The sequence below is a fragment of the Eumetopias jubatus genome, unplaced genomic scaffold (assembly GCF_037043125.1).
Source record: "Eumetopias jubatus isolate StellerSeaLion01/CBP00866 unplaced genomic scaffold, mEumJub1_p1.0 scaffold_6, whole genome shotgun sequence".
NCBI lineage: Eukaryota > Metazoa > Chordata > Mammalia > Carnivora > Otariidae > Eumetopias > Eumetopias jubatus.
In genome coordinates, this window is record NW_028274812.1 from 64,589,306 (window position 1) to 64,611,438 (window position 22,133).

Sequence of the window (22,133 nt, forward strand, 5' to 3'; positions counted from 1 at the left end):
GCATCTCATTCAAACTTCAAAGCTACTTTCCCCTTTTTATGTGTAAACCAAAGCTTTCAAGAATGGAGGCCAGGTTTCCTTTACAATTTAAAATTCAAAGAGCACCACTTTGAAATTTAATAGAGCAGTGTTTGCTAAAGTAAACATTTTAGTCACAGTGCCGGCAGATGCCTCCGTGCGTCCGCAGCCCTTTCTGTAGGTATTAAAGCGGTGCTTCAAACTATTGGAATGACTCTTCCCCAACAGCCATTGAAAAGATCGAGATTTCACGGAACGCAGCATCCTACTTCTCCAAACAAAATACACCTTTGGCGTTAAAGCAATTTTGAGACTTAGAAACTTCTGATGGCACTTTAAAAGTTGTGCTTCAGAAAAATCACACAGGAACATTGAAAATGAGCATTCCTGATTCCTGCTAAAGGTTTTTACCACCGCCACCCCTGTCCACAACCACATGGGCCTGGAGAAAAAGGCCCCTGGAAGGAAGAGAGAGAAGTGAGTTAGACAAGCATTTATGGTGATCAACACGTGGTGTGAGAAGCCTTTTGTGTTATTATAAAATGGGTTACTAACACTGCTCAGTGAAAGGCGCTGTTTCTTTTACAATGCATACCAAATCCAATTACGGAGAAAGAATGGGGTTTTTCTTTTCTTATTGAAAGCTAAACCAGCTTACTAAACCATGTAATTTTTTTCCAGTAAGCCTAGAACATAAACATGTATATGTATTAAAAGGACTTTTCTATGCATTGACTACTACATGTTATCAAACATCTTTTTTATTCTTGGGTATTTTCCTGTTGTTTTAAAATTTCAATTCTATTTCATTTAGAATCATTTAGATGGATCAAGAAGTTGCATAATTAATGGTAGAACAACATGTAAATCTAGTGGTCTCGCCAATGCTTTAGAAAAATAGTATTATTCTAACTTAAATTAGTTTATCTTTGTCTTCATCCATATATACATATATTTCCAAATCAATATGTTAATTTATAAAAGTGTTACTAGTCAGATTTTTCCAAACAATAATTAGAATTCATTTCTCTTATTTTTAAGCCAAAATATATTTTGGTAATGTTCTATAAAAATACTATATTTAGAAATACATGTATTGTCATAGTATACAATCCATATTTTTATTGAGTTAATAAATAGGAATAGGTGAATCTCTTTCAAATTTAAATTCAGTGTTAATAAGAGAAAGAAAAATAAGTTTCATGTTAGCTATATAACCCTGACTTCTCAGTTATAAACATACACTGATCTTTAGAACTGTAGGGAGTTATCCTTACAGTCCATGGTATGTTTAAATACACTGTTTTTAATGACTCGTACGAACTTTTTTCCAAATGAAATTCAATTAAAATGGAAAAAAAAGAAAGAAAGGCGCCATATTTCTAAACATGCAAGAGGCAAATTCAAATGCATTCTCCTGTTTGTTGTGTTAGGAGTGGAATATGTTTTCTCTTTGGCACAATAATGGTAGCATTGCAGTTTTCTGGCAGCAAATCGCTGCTGGGGGTCACCCAATGTCTCTGATTTGCTACAGCGCTTAATCTTCCACAAAAGCTGTTTCCTGCTTCATATACACTGAACGCCGGGAACGTTATCCTTTAAATCATGCCTAGCTGCTAATTAATGGATGTATAAATGTCTAACAGCCAAGTCTTAAAGCGGAGCCACGAGTGAGTACAGCAGACATTTTGCACATAACTAAAATAGAATTCTGATAAACCACAAACTCTGATTTCTCCACATAGCTATTGTTATGCTGTGTGTCGAACCAGATTTAAGTGCATTTGAGAAACTTGCTTGAAAGCCATCTGAAACTGAAAATATATTAGCAGGGCTACAAGGGTTCAGCAGCATATTATTAGGTTACAGGGCTACATTTCTTTCTCTCTTGTGTTTCTCTTGGATGTCTGCATGTTGGAAGCAAAACAAAGACTCAAGATTCTGAATTTCATGCCTGGATTTAACATTATGTCATTGTGAGATTTTTGTCACCATAATTCTTTAAACTTTCTTTTCTAAAACAAATAGGGGTGCCTGGGTGGCTCAGTTGGTTAAGCGACTGCCTTTGGCTCAGGTCATGATCCCAGGGTCCTGGGATCGAGCCCCACATCGGGCTCCCTGCTCGGCAGGAAGCCTGCTTCTCCCTCTCCCACTCCCCCCGCTTGTGTTCCCTCTCTCTCTGTCTCTCTCTCTGTCAATTAAATAAAATAAAATCTTTAAAAAAATAAAATAAAATAAAACAAATAGAAATTATTTGCATAATATTTGTTTTGTGTCTTTTTTATGTGGTCAAGTGTCATTTGAGAGAACACAATTTAACAGGATCACCTAGGAAATCTGACTGCATTTTACGCATATTGAGCATGTATTACATGTCATAGTAAGCTCTTCTACACTCTTAATTTCTCATAGTCCTATTCACCATGCCCCCTACTATAGGAGAGGTGTTCATATCTTTAGTATCCAGATGAGAACAAGTGGGTTAGAAACTGAGAAACTTGCTCTGGGTTTCACAGCTTGCTAAGGTGAGCAATCAGAACTGTAAATCAAACTGAATACTGGTTGACACCAAGTCCTTATGCCATTAAGTACTATAATATGTTACTCTCCCATTCATCTTGACTTTATGTATATAACAAGTTTTGTATCACAAAAAATTTCTAAGGAATAAAGAAAAAAATAACTCCAGGATAGCACAGGAAGGGACAAAATATGATTAAGCCGACAACAAAGAATGACAGAAGAAACCAGTTGAAGGGGATGACTACTGCTTTCCAAAGTAGTGCCAGAAATCTTGATTGCCCTCTTATTTTAAGAATCATCTTCAAATTCAGACAATGCATCAGACAAAATACAGGGTCACTCTCTATCTAAATGTAAAGGGAGAACAGACTCTGATCATGAACATGGACTGAAATTCCACCTCTAACAATTCTTAATTCTTTATCTCTAGGAATGTTAATTCACTTCTCAGAGCCTTAGGCTCCCAAATCTTCAAAAAAAGCTTATAAAATTATTATAGAAATCACCTAGCGTATATCTGCCAAATAAATGAAAATTAATTGTTTAGAATCAAAAATTCTGATTTCAAGTCTAGCTATGCCATGATTAGCGATGTGATTTTAAGCAGGTTACTTAAGTGCTCTTTCTTTCTTCTCAACTGTAGAAAGGCTTAATCATGCTCACTGTATGGGTTGCTGTAAGGATTCAGTGACATAAGGTTTACAAAATATTCCATAAAACAGAAAGAAAAGTCTTTAACCATTTTTTGTTACTTGATCTTCTCCCCTCCGCCATCCCAAGTGTCTTCCTGGTCTCCTAAGTTACCACACATCCCACAGGTGACTTTCCATAAAGTGCCCTGTTTTCGAAAACGATGTAACTTCCTATCTGATAATAACTCTCAGTCCCTTAATATAATGAGTACAACTTCATCATGCAAGGAACTTTCATTTTTACCTCAAATTTATTTGTATTAAGCAAAACTTCAGCCAGAGGTGCAAATAAAATGAGAAGAAAATGAAGAAGCCTGAGGGAAGATGGCCACAAGGAAAGCAGGCCTGCTTTGCAAAGTGACTAAACACACCTGCGTGTTAGGTCAGTGCAAAAGAAAAAGCCCCGGTCCCTCACGTGGTCCTCATCCATTCTCTGCCTCTCACTGTGTACCTAACCAAGAAAGGGAGTCTGACAAACGACAGTGAGAAAGAATCCCACATTTGAAGACGGCAAGTGCAGCAGCCCCTCTTGCTGTAACAGAGTGTGAATTGGTGTGTGATTGTTGTGAGTTTGTGTGGTGTGTGTATCGTCAGTTTGTGTTATGTCAGAAAAGGATGAGCTCAATCTGTGTGAGCTCATTTGGCCAGACAGCCGTAGATTTTACATATACAGTTAATAATGGGGTATTTTATTTGAAATGGGCACCTCTTAAATTTCAGTAAGGACTTTGAAAGTTTTTGAAAAATAGGCAGCAAACAAATTTACATTCTTAAAATAGGAATTTTAGAATGGGATAGCGGTTTAGAAATGATCTAGCACAAGGCACATCCAGGTAAGGACAGGAAATCTTCTATGATGGGTGTCCTTAAAATCTCCATGAATGAGGAATTTGTTATTCCATGACACGGTTTGTTCCAATGTACAAATTCAACTGAAAATCACTTATTCTGAGCTAAGTTTTGCCTCCTGAGAATATGAGTTTGATTCCAGCTATTTTGGAAACAACTCGGGGATGAATTCCTCTCTTGTCCATGATAATGTTTCACACATTTCAGGACCGATGCCACTCTCCACTTAATCTTTTCTTTCTAAGTAGTTCTTTCAACAATTTCTCAAGTGGCCATTCCCAAACTATTTTCATATTCTTTTACTGATGCTCTAGACACAGTTCTAGTTTATAAAAATCACTATGGTGGCACAGATGCAACATAACATTTAATATTTGGACTCATCAATGCAGAGGTACCATTCTATCCTGTGATGGGGCACCAGACTTCTGTGAGTGTGGGCTAAATTTGCATTAGCTTCATCGCCTTAAACAACACTCTTGAGTTGTATTGGTTTTGTCATCAGATAAAAACCTCTGTTGTTTTTCACATGAACAGTGACTTGATAGGACTCCCATGTCCAGATTTTGTGCAACCAGAACAAATAATATTAAAATTTACATGGAACCACAAAGCTATCTTGAAAAAAAAAAAAAGAAGAACAAAGCTAGAGGTATCATAATTCCAGATTTCAAGATGTCCTACAAAGCTATAATAATTAAAACAGTATGCTACTGGCACAAAAATAGACACACAGAACAACAGCACAGAACAGAGAACCCAGAAATAAAACCACATTCATATGGTCAATCTATGACAAAGGAAGCAAGAATATACAATCAGGGAAAAGAAAGTCTCTTCAATAAATGGTGCTGGAAAAACTGGACAGCTACATGTAAAAGAATGAAATTGGACCACTTTCCTACACCATACACAAAATAAACTCAAAATGGATTAAAGACCTGAATGTGAGACATGAAGCCATCAAACTCCTAGAAGAAAACATAGGCAATAATCTCTGAGACATTGGCCTTAGCAACATATTTATGAATATGTCTTCTCAGGCAAGGAAAACAAAAGTCAAAATAAACCATTGAGATTACAGCAAAATAAAAGGTTTTGCACAGCAAAAGAAACCATCAATAAAATGAAAGGCAATCTACTGAATGGGAAAATATATTTGCAAAAAACATATCCAATAAGGAGTTACTATCCAAAATATATAGAGAACTTACACAACTCAACACCAAAAATCCACAAATAATCTGATTAAAAATGGGCAGAGGTTTCTATTATATTGATTTCTGCTCTGATCTTTATTATTTCTCTTCTGCTGGGTTTAGGTTTATTTTCCGTTCTTTCTCCAGCTCCTTTAGGTGTAGGGTTAGGTTGTATATCTGAGACCTTTCTTGTTTCTTGAGAAAGGCTTGTATTGCTATATACTTTCCTCTTAGGACTGCCTTTGCTGCATCCCAAAGATTTTGAACAGTTGTGTTTTCATTTTCATTGGTTTCCATGATTTTTTAAAATTCTTCTTTAATTTCCTGGGTTGACCCATTCATTCTTTAGTAGGATGCTCTTTAGCCTCCATGTATTTGAGTTCTTTCTGACTTTCCTCTTGTGATTGAGTTCTAGTTTCAAAGCATTGTGGTCTGAAAATATGCAGGGAATGATTCCAATCTTTTGGTACTGGTTGAGACCTGATTTGTGACCTAGGATGTGATCAATTCTGGAGAATGTTCCATGGGCACTAGAGAAGAATGTGTATTCCGTTGCTTTGGGATGGAATGTTCTGAATATGTCTGTGAAGTCCATTTGGTCCAGTGTGTCATTTAAAGTCTTTATTTCCTTGTTGAACTTTTACTTAGATGATCTGTCCATTTCAGTGAGGGGGGTGTTAAAGTCCCCCACTATTATTGTATTGTCGATGTGTTTCTTTGCTTTTGTTATTAATTAGTTTATATAATCGCCTGTTCCCATGTTAGGGGCATAGATATTTCCAATTATTAGATCTTCCTGTTGGATAGATCCTTTAAGTAGGATATAGTGTCGTTCCTCATCTCTTATTACAGTCTTTGGTTTAAAATCTAATTTGTCTGATATAAGGATTGCCACCCCAGCTTTCTTTTGGTCTCCATTAGCATGGTAAATGGTTTTCCACCCCCTCACTTTCAATCTGGGGGTGTATTTGGGTCAATGAAATAGAAACCAAAAGAACAGTAGAACAGATCAACGAAACTAGGAGCTGGTTCTTTGAAAGAACTAACAAGATTGATAAACCCCTGGCCAGACCTATCAAAATGAAAAGAGAAATGACCCAAATAAATAAAATCATGAATGAAAGAGGAGAGATTACAACCAACACTAAAGAAATACAAATAATTATAAGAACATATTATGAACAACTATATGCCAGCAAATTAGACAATCTGGAAGAAATGGATGCATTCTTAGAGATGTATCAACTACCAAAACTGAACCAGGAAGAAATAGAAAACCTGAACAGACCTATAACCACTAAGGAAATTGAAGCAGTCATCAAAAATCTCCCAAAAAACAAAAGCCCAGGGCCAGATGGCTTCCCAGGGGAATTCGACCAAACATTTAAAGGAGAATTAATACCTATTTTTCTGAAACTGTTCCAAAAAATAGAAATGGAAGGAAAACTTCCAAACTCGTTTTATGAGGCCACCAATACCTTGATCCCCAAACCAGACAAAGACCCCATCGAAAAGAATTACAGACCAATATCCTTGATGAACGTGGATGTAAAAATTCTCACCAAACTATTAGCCAATAGGATACAACAGTACATTAAAAGGAGTATTCACAATGACCAAGTGGGATTTAACCCTGGGCTGCAAGGTTGGTTCAACATCCACAAATCAATCAATGCGATACAATACATTAATAAAAGAAAGAACAAGAACCATATGATGCAGGAAAAGCATTTGACAAAGTACAGCATCCTTTCTTGATCAAAATTCTTCAGAGTATAGGGATAGAGAGTACCTACCTCAATATCATAAAAGCCATCTATGAAAATCACACAGCGAATATCATTCTCAATGGGGAAAAACTGAGAGCTTTCCCCCTAAGGTCAGGAACACGGCAGGGATGTCCACTATCACCACTGCTACTCAACATAGTATTAGAAGTCCTAGCCACAGCAGTCAGACAACAAAAAGAAATCAAAGGCATCCGATTCGGCAAAGAAGTCAAACTCTCACTCTTTGCAGATGATATGATACTTTATGTGGAAAACCCAAAAGACTCCACCCCAAAACTGCTAGAACTCATACAGGAATTCAGTAAAGTGGCAGGATATAAAATCAATGCACAGAAATCAGTTGCATTCCTATCCACCAACAACAAGACAGAAGAAAGAGAAATTAAAGAGTCGATCCCATTTAAAATTGCACCCAAAACCATAAGATACCTAGGAATAAATCTAACCAAAGAGGCAAAGAATCTGTACTCAAAACTATAAAATCCTCATGAAAGAAATTGAGGAAGACACAAAGAAATGGAAAAATGTTCCATGCTCATGAATTGGAAGAACAAATATTGTGAAGATGTCAATGCTACCTAGAACAATCTACACATTCAATGCAATCCCTATCAAAATACCATCCACTTTTTTCAAAGAAATGGAACAAATAATCCTAAAATTTGTATGGAACCAGAAAAGACCCAGATAGCCAGAGGAATGTCGAAAAAGGAAAGCAAAGCTAGGGGCATCACAATTCCAAACTTCAAGCTCTATTACAAGCTGTAACCATCAAGACAATATGGTACCGGCACAAAAACAGACAGCTAGATCATTGGAACGGAACAGAAAGTTCAGAAATGGACCCTCAACTCTATGGTCAACTAATCTTTGACAAAGCAAGAAAGAATGTCCAATGGAAAAAAGACAGTCTCTTCAACAAATGGTGTTGGGAAAATTGGACAGCCACATGCAGAAGAATGAAACTGGACCATTTCCTTACACCACACACAAAAATAGACTTAAAATGGTTGAAAGACCTAAATGTGAGACAGGAGTCCATCAAAATCCTAAAGGAGGGGTGCTTGAGTGGCTCAGTCAGTTAAGCGTCTGCTTTGGCTCATGTCATGATCCCAGGGCTCTGGGATCAAGCCCCACATCGGGCTCCCTACTCAGCAGGAAGCCTGCTTCTCCCTCTCCCACTCCCCCTGGTTGTGTTCCCTCTCTGTCAAATAAATAAATAAAATCTTTAAAAAAAAAAAATCCTAAAGGAGAACACAGTCAGCAACCTCTTCGACTTCACCTGCAGCAACTTCTTCCTAGAAACATCGCCAAAGGCAAGGGAAGCAAGGGCAAAAATGAACTACTGGGACTTCATCAAGATAAAAAGCTTTTGCACAGCAAAGGAAACAGTCAACAAAACCAAAAGACAGCCGACAGAATGGGAGGAAATATTTGCAAATGACATATCAGATAAAGGGCTAGTATCCAAAATCTATAAAGAACTTATTAAACTCAACACTCAAAGAACAAATGATCCAATCAAGAAATGGGGAGAAGACATGAACAGACATTTTTCCAAAGAAGACATCCAAATGGCCAACAGACACATGAAAAAGTGCTCAAGATTGCTCGGCATCAGGGAAATCCAAATCAAAACCTCAGTGAAATACCGCCTCACACCAGTCAGAATGGCTAAAATTAACAAGTCAGGAAATGACAGATGTTGGCTTTGATGAGGAGAAAGGGGAATCCTCTTACACTGTTGGTGGGAATGCAAGCTGATGCAGCCACTCTGGAAAACATTATGGAGGTTCCTCAAGAAGTTGAAAATAGAGCTACCATACGATCCAGCAATTGCATTACTGGGTATTTACCCCAAAGATACAAATGTAGGGATCCGAAGGGGTACGTGCACCCTGATGTTTATAGCAGCAATGTCCACAATAGCCAAACTATAGAAAGAGCCAAGATGTCCATTGACAGATGAATGGATAAAGGAGTGGTATATATACATACAATGGAATATTATGCAGCCATGAACAGGAATGATATCTTGCCATTTGCAAAGATGTGGATGGAACTGGAGGGCATTATGCTGAGCGAAATAAGTCAATCAGAGAAAGACATGTATCATATGTCCTCACTGATATGAGGAATTCTTAATCTCAGGAAACAAACTGAGGGTTGCTGGAGTGGTGGGGGGTGGGAGTGTTGGGGTGGCTGGGTGATAGACATTGGGGAGTGTATGTGCTATGGTGAGCGCAGTGAATTGTGTACGACTGTTGAATCATGGACCTGTACCTCTGAAACAAATAATACATTATATGTTAAAAAAAAAAAAAAGAAGATAGCAGGAGGGGAAGAATGAAGGGGGGGAAATCAGAGGGGGAGATGAACCATGAGAGACTATGGACTCTGAGAAACAAACTGAGGATTCTAGAGGGGAGGGGGGTGTGGGGATGGGTTAGCCTGGTGATGGGTATTAAGGAGGGCACGTTCTGCATGGAGCACTGTGTGTTATACGCAAACAATGAATCATGGAACACTACATCAAAAACTAATGATGTAATGTATGGTGATTAACATAACATGGTAATAACAATGTCAATTTGTGAAAAAAAAAAAGGGCAGAGGATCTGAATAGACATTTTTCCAAAGAAGCCATACAGATGGCCAACAGACACGTGAAAAAAAATGTTCAACATGACTAATCATCAGAGAAATACAAGTCAAGATGAAATAATAGTTAAATAAAAAGGCCATTTATTCTTTTAAAAAAATAGTTCTCTAATAAGCATTTAATTTACAATCATAGTTTTCAAAAGATAATCCTTACTGGATTTTAAATTTTATTTCTGGAATGAATCAATAGCATCATAACTTCATAAATGTATCATCAATAGTAGGATAATTTATGCTGTCCCCTATAGGTCTTATGGTCTTTGGTCTTTGCTCAATAATGTGGAACAAGGAAAATCACTGCTTTTCTTAATATTTAAGTAATATTTCAGTTGCTTTTTATTTCCCTAAAATATAAAAGAAAGCCAAAGAGATGTTACTTACAATTATAAACTGTGATAACTTTACAAAATTTATAGTTCTCCCCATTCTTTATCTCCGTACCTGGTAGGATTGTACCTTCCCCTACCCTTGAAGTTAGGAACAATCATGTAGTGGGCTCTGGCTGATAAATGATAATGGAAGTGATATATTTCCTTTCTAGGCAGTAGTTTTTAAGAGCCAAAGTGCAATTCACCACAGGCATTCCCCCACGTTAGTATCCAGCAGCAATCTAGATTTTAGATACATCATCCTGGATAGTTGAGAAAAGTCCCCAGGTAAGCCATGATGGACATGTGTGCAAATAAACCATTATTATTTTGTGTCATATTGGGTTTGGAGTTATTCATTACCTTCACATGACCTAGCCTCTTCTAATACAGAAATAATTATATCCTGAGTATCTTGGGGAAAATGTTCCTTCTTGACGACCCTCAGCCGCCCCTACTCTAGGTTATTTGTCCCTGGTTCTCACCACATTATTCCAGAGGTTAGATGTGGTGTAAAAATAGAGTTTTGTAAAGATATTAAGGTCATTCTTAAAAACATCTGCATCGTAAATAAGTGGAGCATACTTTTTATTGGAGAGGCTCTTCCAGATCAGTTGCAAACTGAGGTGAATGTTCAGAGGAGGGACTACATTTCAACATATTAGATAATATATATTAAATTAATCCAAATAGATCCAAACACTGGAGAAATTTAACTTCTCTTTCATCTAAGAATTTCTCTGGTATCAGAATTTAGGCCTGAAGACAAGGCTGTAGACATATTGGCCATGTATTCTACATTGTAAACTCTGGTATGCTTTTCATATTGAATTCTGACATTTTCTGTCCTCATGTCAGATGGTGCCTTATTTCAGATGACACATCCCAGGAAAAAGTCATGTGTCAGTCACCCTATCGATACAGTGCTTTGAGTTGTTTTTCCTATTTTGATGATATGTATGCATTGACCAATCCATGTCGGACCATCTCATTTCTCCTAATCAAGTATAAAATTGCAGGAATAATAAATTTTCCAAGTTGAAAAGTTATTGCATGGAAGAGACCTGTGTTTTCTACCCCCTTAAGATGTAATATGTGGATACATTTTTAGTTGAAAGTATTAAAATGTTCAATTTCATGTTTGTTTCTTGTTGATTCCATCTGCTTCTACTGTAATTTTAGGGCACTTTCTTCACCTCTATCTTCTGCATGTTTGTTTAATTCTGAGACTTTGCCCTGTTTGAAATAAATGTGTTAACTACTGGTTTCCATGTGCTCCTTGGATCTGGGCAATTTTTTTGCACATATCTTTAGTTCCAACCTCCTCCACAACATACTCAGTTCTGGAGCAAAGCTGAGATGTTCATTTAAAATATATGAGAACCTACTTTGTACCAGCCACTGGACTATGCTCTGGCATCCTGCTATGAGTAACACAATAACCTTAGTAAGAGATGAGCAGTTGAACAAATAGTTACATTCAGATTTTGTTATAATTAGCATGTAGCATTAAAATAATTATGTCCACCATTCTGACAGAGCGTAGAACTATCAAAGGTGCAGGATAGCAACTGAAGATGTGTTCTATAGGATAGAAAGTACTTGGACTGGTTACCCAAAGCATTGATTAGGAAAAAAAAAAAGTATATTTGCCATATATATGTGTATGTGTACATATATGTATACAATATATATACACATAAATACACACATAAATGCACGCATATGGTATATGTATTGTACACATATATTTCATATACACATATGTGCATTTGTGTATATATGTATATAAATATATATTCATTTTTAATGGAGTCATAAGCCTGGCAAATGTCTAAGTGCAATTTATTTCATAATTGCCACTAAGCACTAACCAATGTACAGAAAAGAATGAAAAATTTAGGATTATGAGTAGAAAAAATTAGTTTGGACAAATTCATTATCTGTGTATCTCTTTTTCTCTTTCTCATCTATCCATCCTTCCAGAAACATGTTAGTCACCATTCACACATTAAGACATTAATTATTGCACTTGTGGGGCTTTTCTTAATGCTTTACAAACAAAATTTTGAGTAAAGAAAATAATATACTTGATAAACATATCAGGCCTTCACGTTTTACATTTATTTCTGACAATTTTAGGTGACTTAGTAATTTTGTTCTAATTCAAATATATATTATTTTCTAAGAATTTGTATAGATAAACTGTCTTTAAAATAGAGAAAATTTAAATGTAGGATATTTGCAGAAATGTCAGAACAATTTCCTGATTAGTACCTGGGCTCTGGCAAAACAGGGCTTTCTGCACATTGCAGAATCCTAGAAGTGTGGATGAGTGTGAGGTTTGAAATAGGGGCTCTACGTTATCCAACAAATTTATTTCATGAAAATACACAATAGAAATATTTACCAAAATAATGCCTTTAGTAATAGCATCATTTAATATAAATATAATGCTTTTAGTAATGGCATCATTTGATATAAAATCTCAAACTCTGTCCTCAAAACTCTAATATATCAAGAAAAAAAAGTGTATGCTCTAAAAAAGATAGATCATTGAAATTAATCTGTTAATATTATAGCATTATAATTACTAGAATTTATAGTAAAGCATACTGTATAAATCAGTATATTCATACTATGGTAGAATATAGAATATCTGTTAATATCTTTTTACTTATAATAATTTATTTTAACTTAGCAGACTGATCAATTTTTCCATTCTCTCTCTTCCTTCTCTCAAATACATGTACTTAATATCTGAAAACAGGTGAGAGAATATTCATGGATATTCAGTTTCCATACCAGAGAAATGAAATCCAACTATTTTTCAGTACACTCAAAGGAGTGCATGCTAATAAACTTGTTAGAGAAATAAATCTTCAGATGCAAATGACTTTAATTTGCTGAACATACTGAATCTGCTAATATTTTACAGTACAGAACCTTGATGAAACTCAGCCAAAGTTTTCCATTTTCATTGGTCTTTCTCATAGTAAAAAAAGATATTAAAGTTAGGTTTCGGATTTTGTAACTCTTAACTGCTCTCTCAAATAGAGCTCCAATAAACTTACTCAGATTACTCTCCTGTTGTTATTTGATGAATAACAATGTATATTTTTTATTTCTCTGTGATTAATGGAATATTAGCAAACATCATCAATTTGATGCTTTCTAGTATCTATGAGATAAAGCTACAATGAAATATTATGGCCTTTAAAAATCAATTTGCCTCTTTGTTCTGGGTGTAGTTACTTTATGCAATTAAATCATAGAAAATTTATTATTAAAGGAAAGTCAATTCGTCAGTTATTTTCAGTCTGGGTTGTACTCTGTTATTTTGTATTTTTATGTAATGATGATAACTCATTTGTTTTTCTTTCTTATTATAAAAAATCTTATTGTGATTAAGAATCCTATTGAATACAACCTTCATGTATTCGATATGTCTGTATTTCTTCCCAGCAGGAAACATTTTCACTAAAATTTAAAGGCTGATTTTTCTTAAAGTTAGGCTCTCTTAAGAAGAAATATATATGTAGGCATTGGGTATTGCTATTTATTTCTTTCACAATAGAATATGCTTTTAAGTAAGATCAAACTTCAGAATACATCATGTTTCCTGGAATAAATATGTTATTCCTGCCTGTTAAGGATGGAAGGTCATTATATAATTATTTGTTGTTATTGCGTACATTCATGCAGATATTCATATTTGACTGTAATATTGCCCTTCCTAAAGTAGGAGGAAAGTGGTCTGCTGTGACTGATAGGATTGTGGGTTGGAAATGCACAGAAGTAAAATCAAGGGTTGGTTTAAGAGAAACATGTAATAGTAGATTAACTGAAGAAAGCTATCAAGGTATGGGCAAAACCAAATTAGACAACAATCTGTGTTAGTTAAGTGGGTTGAGTTCTTTGCTGGAGGACAACATAGGCAGAAAGTTAAGTGGTTTTGTATTAGTCAAGTTGAGATTGTTTGAACTTTCGGAGGTCTTAGTAAAGAGTAACTCAGTAGATACAAAGCACTGGAAAAAAATAATTCATGCTCAAAGAGAGAAGCAACACATAAAATACTAATGATAATAGTCACTGTTTATTGAGTATCTTCTCTGTGCCAGGTACTGATGGGCACGTTACATGTTATCTCTAATCTTAACAACCTTGAAATAACCATTAGCTCTATTTTACAGATGAGAAGAATGAATTTGAAGATGCTAAATAACTGACTGTGATAGAGTTGATGATGATTAGTAGTTAGGTCTATCTGGCTCTAAATAATTTGTTCCTTTGACAATAGAAAGCTGGAGAATTACAGACACCTGCCCAGGCTGAAAACAGCCACAGCATATGTCTCTATTCACTCACTATCATGACAATACCTCCTGGGATTACTGAAACAATATTAACTTAAAACATTCCTCCATTCGTTTCATATATATTTGTTAAATCATGAGTCTCAATTTTAGGTTTACAATATAATGGAAATCAAATGTTACCAATTCACTCTTTATTACCTGCTGAATTACACTGTATGGAAACAGATAATAATGCCTCAGGATCCCAGAAGACCTAAGAACACTCCTTTGATTATCAATTATAGCAGACTAAAAATGTCCCATAAAAACCTTCTTTCCTCAATAAGGGGGCATTTTAGCTGGAGAGACAGCCACACAGAATTTACTCTCCCACAACTGGTAGGACCATGTTCAGCCAATGGGATGGGTAAAACATGATGAGTTCAATTTCTATATGATGCTCATTCAAGAAGGGGACTGGCCTTATTCAATTTCTGTTTCTCATTAGCTGGAAGGCAATTACGGTGAGCCGTCTTGGACCACATAGATCTAGACAACATTTTAACAATACTAGTACAACATCAGTATCTTGCCCTGTGGAAAATGGAGTTTGTATTAAGCAAAAGACAAGTATATTGGTATTTTGAATAAATTCAAAAGTGTGCAGAGCTAATGGTTGACCATGAAAATGAATTTCTAAAAGGATGGAGATATCTAGAGCTGAGTGTGTAAAGGAATTATGAAGTGAAGTGTTGGATAGACACAATCATCACATAGAATATTTGGTAGATTTAGAAGGAATTCTGAACCAAATGTAAAATACTAATGGCGATGACACAAAATGATCAATACCAGATATGTGGAAGGGCAAAACATTATTTGGCTAAGAAAGTAAGCATCTCTTAGAAGTAGGGACTTTTACTAAATGCTGGATATATAACAATACCAAAATGGCAGTCCAGAACTTAAAACATAACCCTTCCATCTACCAATATTCTCAGATATATACCATTGTAAATAACTATCTTTCCCTGATGAGAAAGGAGGTCAAATTGCAACAATAGCAAGCCAGGAGAATTTTGCTGAGGATATGATTTAAGAGCAAAAGATGAGAAGGAGAGAAAGAATATGAGCGAAGTGTGGAATGTTAGAATAACAGAAATATGCTCTGGTGGGCTAAAAGCAAATGGCAATTTCTTTTAGAAAAAGATAATGCTAAAGTTCAGGATGAGAATTTATAGACTAAAGGTTGTTATTTGAAGATATGCACTGGAATCTTTTAGATTAAGGACATCAGCCATTTCCCCTTATTACTCTGGACTGAATTGTGTCTCACAAATTCATATATTGAAGTCTTAAACCCCCAATGTAATGGCATTTGGAGATGGGAACTTTGGGAGAGAATTAGGTTTAGATGAGGTCTTGAGTTTGGGACCCTCATGACGGGATTATTGTCCTTGTAAGAAGAGACACCTGGGAGCTCCCCGCCCCCACCACATGTGAGGACAAAGCAAGGAGGTAGCTACCCACAAGCCAGGAAGAGAACCCTCAGAGACCTTGATCTTGGACTTCTGGCTTCCAGACATGTGAAAAATAAATTTCTCTTGTTTAAACCATTCAGTCTATGACATTTTGTTTCAGAAGCCCCAGCAGACTGAGACATTTATTGTATAGCTTTCCTATGCTATGTGACAAATGTCCACAAATTTAGCAGGGTAAAAACATGATTTTTTTATCTCACAGTTTCAATGGGTCAAATGCTTGCAGGCATTAACTAAGTCCTCTGCCCAGGGTCCTACCTGGCTGAAATTAAGGTGTTGGTCAAGGCTATAACCTTATCTGAGCCTCAGGGTACTTTTCCAAGGTTATCTAGGTTGTTGGTAGAATTCAATTCTGAACTTTCAGTTGTAGGATTAAGGTTCCCACTTTGTTGCTGGGGCCACTTTCAGCAACTAGAGGCTACTCTCAGGTGTTAGCCATGTGGCCTCTCCCAGCATGGCAGCTTAGTTCTTCAAAGTCAACAGGAATGTCTCTCTATCCAGCTACAACAAAATCGTATATAACATAATATAATCACAGGAATAACTATTATATTAACTTGGCCTTATTATGCAACCTAATCAGGGAAGTGACTGCGCCATCTGATTCACAAGTCCCACCCACACTCAAGGAGAGGAGATTATTCAGGGCATGTATATGGGGGCGGGGGGGGGAGGCAGAATTTTTAGGGTGATTTTAGATTTCTACCTACCACACTAATTAAGTAGGTCTCAGTAAATTGTGTTGCCAAAGATTAACCCAACGATCTCTGATCCTATGTGCTCTTTCTCAATATGATCTTCCCTTAATAGAAGTGAAGTGTATTTCTCTTGTTTTTGAATCTGAGAACTGAGGGCCCAGACAACAGCCTTGGCTGAGTTCCCAACTAACAACCAGTAGCAAATGCCAACCATGTTCGTAAAGCCATTCTGGACCCTTCAGTTATCTCACTACCCATCACTGATATGTATGAATTGGTATGTGAAGTAAAAGAACTGAGAGTCAACTCATAGGATTATTTTTTAAAATAAGAAAAAAAGTTGATATTTTAAGCCAGCTGTTGATGTTGTTTTGAGTGTTTTGGTATGTGGCAGGAGTAACATATATATATATGTTACCCCTATATGTGGGTATAGGGGAAAGATAGCCTGATAGGGTAAGAAAGTGAGAATAAATATATATGAATAACCAGGGTGACCATATAATTTTATTGCATAAAATGGGATATTTTTGAAAGAAGAAGGAAACAGAATAAATATTTTGTCAGGATGACCAGCAATAACATGGCATATGCTAAATGAAGGGGAAAAGGCACAATCAGTGAGGCTGGTTTAATTATCTTATGGTAATAAGGAAGTTGACAAACAAATCCATTAGAGCAAGTGACAGTTTACACATACTGAAAAAAAAGAAGTATACTGCTGAAGAGCACATGATTATTTCACAGCGATTTGGAGGCTATTTAATGCTGGTTCAAGTTTACCAGAATATTCCAATACAAGAGCTTTCACTAAAACACTGGCTATTAAAGAGTTTGGTAAATCTTTTGAGTCTGCCTAGGAAAGGTTATAACTAGAAACACAGAAAAACCCATTGCTTTTTTCCTGTACAACAGAGTACCTCAGAATGGACCCCCAAGGACCACTTATAGCAAAGCTTCAGCATGTTCCCTTTTCACTAAGAGATAAGCACAGAGCTGAACTTACTTTATGAAACTAAGTCTTTTTTTTCTAAACTTATGACTATTTTTAACTTGTGTAAAATAAAGTTTATAAATGAGAGTTAAAAGCGATGTCCTTGATTTGACCATAGTGAAAGTAAATGCTATGTATGAATTGGTATGAGTGTTAAAGATTTGAGTTTATACGCGGAGATGGAAACTAAGTGGTTTTTAGAGATTTTAAAGAAATTGATAATGTTTATTAGAGATGTTCTTGAATAACACTTTATGCTGTTCTAAATCTTTCCCCCTCAACTGGCTTCATAAATAATTTATTAATTATTAGAAGAACTATTGATTCAGTTGTTCAGTTGTCAGCTGTCCACCCTGATTATATTTATCTGGTCAAAGGATGTAAGTGAAAGATTACAGAAAGCTGAAGTCTAAAGGATGGGGTTCCAGAATCAGATTTTTTACTATTGTGTTCCCTTCTACTGGCATTTAAAAACACAGACATACAGGTCCTATTTTTGGTAAACTTCATGTTCAAATCGACAAAACAAAAACAAAAGCATAACTGCAGGTTTGGCATCAAAGTTCACTGACTTCCTCAATTCCTGTGAACTTTACCATCACTGCATTTCAGAAATTCCTGCCAAAGCCACTATGAACCTTGACATCAATGGGAAATGTTCCACTTTGAAATCTTAAATTCCACTGTCAACCCTCTGTCACTTCTTGTCCTTCCAGGATTTTGAATTCCATACACTCTCAACAATTGTACATTTATCTTATTAAAACCTCCAGTCCTTTGACTTGTCTTCTTCACTCATTGCATAATCAGAGCCTTATTTCTTTTGATGCATTATCATAGATTCTTTTCTCTCTACACTTATTTGCCTTTGCCAAGTCTCTAACCAAACTTCAACTTTATCATCTTCACTGAAATTCTTTACTTCAGCGTAGACTTTCTGGTAAAAAGAGTAAAACATGGCATGGCATTTTTACCTTGTCAACCCTGTTCTCAATGTCTCTTCAATTTGGACCAACTTTTCACATGATATTTTTTTCCCAATTTCTTGATGGCTAATGAAAAATTTTACTTTCCTCTTTAAGCCTCCTGATTATTATAAGCACTGACATAGGAATACTTTTTTAAGCATTTTTGAGACTGATCTAAAATCATAATGACACCTCCTTTTTTTAAATTATGTTCAGTTAGCCACTGTATAGTACATCATTAGTTTTTGATGTAGTGTTCAATGATTCATTAGTTGTGTATAACACCCAGTGCTCATCACAACAACACCTGCCCTCCTCAATACCCATCACTGGCTACCCCTTCCCACCACTCCCCTCCCCTCTGAAACCCTCAGTTTGTTTCCAGGAGTCCATAGTCTTTCATGATTCATCTCCCTCTCTGGTTTCTCCCCCTTCAGTTTTCTTTCCCTTCCCCTATGGTTCTCCCCGCTATTCCTTATGTTCCACATATGAGTGAAACCATATGATAATTGTTTTTACAGATATAGTGAAAAGAAGGGGCACATGAGGCCAATGTTCATAGCAGCAATGATACTTCCTTCTTTGGAATGGCTCCTTCCATTTCCCGAGGTGAAGCTTAAATGCACTGAGTCTTTATAAGGACCAGCAGTAGACATCCGGCTTCAAGTGGATCAGACCAATTCTGTCATCTGGGAACAGAATTTAATCTATGTAGGTGTTTAAAATTACAAGTGAATTCAGAAACTATATTCTTTTGTGTGGACTAAGGAATAGAAAAAGCTGATTTATAATCAGCTTATATGGAAAAACAGGGACATAGAAATAAAAAAGTAACTTTGTGCTTGATATCTTTCCAGTTTTTGGTCCTGTCCTTGATGAGCCTAGGTTGCACTTCTGTCAGTTGAATCCTGGCTTGTTTTCTTAGAATTATTCCTTTTTATTTATCTAAGTTAGCTGAAATTAGTTTCTACCATGCATAAATAAAAGGTTTTTTTAAATTTTTATTTGATTGTTTATTTTACTTTTTCAGCTTTACTGAGATGTAATTGACTAATAAAATTATAAGATATTTAAAGTGTACAGCATGGTGATTTGATATATGTATATGTTGTAAAAGAATTTCTCCCATCAAATAAATAAACATTCTTAAAAAACACATGTGCCTCTTGAAAAAGCCAAAATTTGAATATGTGTTATTCAGAGGGAATTAACAATTTCTATTACAGATAGAAGTCTTTTCAAATTAGTGCTTTTGTTTCTCTGGGTAAATATTCAATGTGGAATTACTGGATTGTATGGTATTTTTATTTATTTATTTATTTTTTGAGAAGCTCCATGCTATTTCCAACAGTGCTCACACAAATTTACATTCCTATGAGCAGTGCACAGGGTTCTTTTTTCTCCATGTCCTTGACACTTGTTATTTCTTGTCTTTTTAAAAAATTTCTTGTCTTTTTGATATTAGCCATCCTGACTGGTACGAGGTGAATCTCATTGTGGTTTTGATTTGCATTTCCCTGATGATTAGTGATGTTGAACATCTATTTTTTCATGTCTGTTGGACATCTGTATGTTTTCTTTGTCATAATTGTATGTTTTTTCAGCTCCTCTGCCGATTTTTAAATGTTTGTTTTGTTCGTGTTGAGTTGTATAAATTATCTATATATTTTGGATATTAACTCATTATCAGATACATCATTTGCAAATATATTCTCACATTGAGTGGGTTGCCTTTTCATTTTATTGGTGGTTTCTTTCACTGTGCAAAACCTTTTCATTTTGGTGTAGTCCCGATAGTTTATTTTTGCTTTTGTTTCCCTTGCCTAAGGAGACATAGCCATAAATGTTGCTAAGGTTAATATCAAAGAGATTACTGCCTATGTTTTCTTCTAGGAGTTTTATGGTTTCAGGTTTCACATATAGGTCTTCTATATATTTTGGGTATATATTTGTGTATGGTGTAAGAAAGTGGCCCAGTTTCACTTTTACATGTAGCTGTCCAGTTTTCCCAGTACCATTTATTAAAGAGACTGTTTTTCCCTCATCGTATATTCTTGCCTCCTTTATTATAGATTAATCGACCATGTATGTGTGGGTTTGTTTCTGGGCTCTCTATTCTGTTCTGTTGATCTACATATCTATTTTTGTGCTAGTAACATGCTGTTTTGATTACTACAGCTTTGTAGTATATTTTAAAATCTGGGATTATGATACCTTCAGTTTAGCACTTCCTTCTCAAGTTTGTTTTATTTATTGGAGGTGCTAATATTTTGTTGAAGCTTTTTGCATTTATGTTCATCAGAGATGTTGGCCCATACTTTTATTTTTTTGTAGTGTCTTTATCCAGTTTGGGTATCAGGGTAATGCTAGCCTTGTAGAATAAATTTGGAAGTTTTCCTTCATCTTTTTATTTTGTGGATTCTTTGACTAATTTTTATAGATATAATAGATTTTACTACTTTTGTGTTTAACTTCCATACTGGCTTTATACATGATTAATCTACTACATTTACTATATGTTTGCTTTTACTAATGAAATTTGCTTTTCATAATTTTCTTACTTCTAGTTATGGCCTTTTTTTTCTACTTAAAGAATTCCCATTAACATTAGTGATGAACTCCTTCAACTTTTGTCTGGGAAACTCTATCTCTCCTTCAATTCTGAATGATAACCTTGCCAGGTAGAGTGTTCTTGGTTGTAGGTTTTTTTCCTTTAAGCACTATGAATGTATCATGCCACTCTCTTCTGCCTGCAAAGTTTCTGCTAAAAAATCAGCTGATAGTCTTATGGGGTTTCACTTGTATTTTCTTTGCTGCTGCTTTTCTTGCTGTTTTTAAGATTATTCCTTTGTCATTATTGTTTATCATTTTAATTATATGTCTTGGTGCAGACCTCCTTAAGTTCATTTTCTTAGTGCTCTCTCTGTACTTCCTAGACCTGGATGCCTGTTTCCTTCCTCAGATTAGGGAAGTTTTCACCTTTTATTTTTCAAGTATGTATTCTCTCTACCCCTCTCCGCCAACCACTCCACCAAAGCTTTTCTGGAATCTCTATAATGTGAATGTTATTAAGCTTGATGATATTGCAGAATTCCCTTAAGCTATTCTCATTTCTTTTTTTCTTATGTTTGCTGTTCAGCTTGGTTACTTTCCATTACCCTGTCTTCCAGATCACTAATTTGTTCTTCATCCTCTAATCTGCTATTGATTCCCTCTAGTATGTTTCAGTTATTGTATTCTTCAGCTCTGACTGGTTCTTTTATATATATATATATTTTTTTTCTATCTCTTTGTTGAAGTTCCCGATGAGTTCATTCAATCTTTCTCAAGTGCAGTGAATATCTTTATGACCATTACTTTGAACTCTTTAGGAGACATATGCTTATCTTCATTTCATTTAGCTCTTTTTCCATGGTTTTGTCTTATTCTTTCATTTGGGATACATTCCTCTATCTGCTCATTTTGTCCAACTCTGTGTTAGGTAGGTAAGCTATATATCCTAGTCTTAAAAGTAGTGGCCTTGGGTTGAAG